The following is a 779-nucleotide window of genomic DNA, read 5'->3' as shown; positions in this document are numbered from 1 at the left end:
GGCCGCGCCGGGCCGGGCCGGCCCGGCCCGAGCCAGCCCGCCCTGTCCCCCTTCTTCTCCCCCTCCCCCTCCGGCTGACGGCAGCACACGGGCAAAGGGCATCCGGAGGTGTGAAGCKAGGCACTGACTAGGCTTTTAACTGTGCTGTTTTTTTTGTCACTGCGATGTTGCCAGAAAATAATTAAAAAAATAAAATACCAGAATAATAGTTGTGGTGCAAGTCTTGAGCAGACCTGTGTGTTCCCTGTCCACTTCTGGATTCTTTGTAATTTGCTGTATAAATACTTGATGTAATGTGTATCAGATACCACTGAAGTTAGGTAAGTGTAACGGCTATGCACACAGTGATGCTTCTAATGTGTATTTTTTTTTTTATCTTCCTTAATTTTCTTTGTTGTATTTTTGCTCACAGGTATAATTACATATGTTTATAAAAATACAGCCCTGCAGGTAGGCCTGTGCAAGGGCCTATTGGTGTTAGTGAACTGCTTGAGCTCATGGGCCGCTTTAAAAAGTTAGTCCATCAAAAATGAGTTGTTTGGAATTTGTCTTTAAGAAATCAATAACTGTTGCAGTGGCTTTGAAAAAGCCAAAGTATCCTTTGTAAAAATGCTTCCTCTGGTTTTCGAAGCTGATTCTGTATTTGGCTGTAGTACAAAACTTGAGATTCTTTTTCCTCTAGATTGCATTCATGATCCTACATGAGTAGGCCCCGGTGATTTAGGTAGTTTTTTTTTTTTTTTTTTTTTTTTTTTTTTTGAAGACGGCTTTTTTTTTTT

General features: G+C 41.3%; 1 protein-coding gene across 2 annotated transcripts in view; it reads left to right on the top strand.

Annotated features, from left to right (window-relative positions):
- The first annotated feature begins 66 nt into the window (after positions 1 to 66).
- The window catches only part of URI1 (URI1 prefoldin like chaperone), a 43,847-nt gene continuing 43,134 nt past the window's right edge, over positions 67 to 779 (top strand). Inside the window, exon 1 of one of the 2 annotated variants that reach the window (XM_085303789.1) lies at positions 67 to 320. The gene's annotated coding sequence lies outside the window, so the exon portion shown is untranslated. The remainder of the gene's footprint in view (positions 321 to 779) is intronic. The other variant, XM_085303790.1, reaches the window with a different exon arrangement.

Source organism: Rhea americana, unplaced genomic scaffold, assembly GCF_003343005.1.
Source record: "Rhea americana isolate MKP2758 unplaced genomic scaffold, rheAme1 scaffold_20, whole genome shotgun sequence".
Lineage (NCBI taxonomy): Eukaryota > Metazoa > Chordata > Aves > Rheiformes > Rheidae > Rhea > Rhea americana.
Note: the sequence above shows the minus strand (reverse complement) of the source record. Positions and strands in the feature narration are given on the sequence as shown.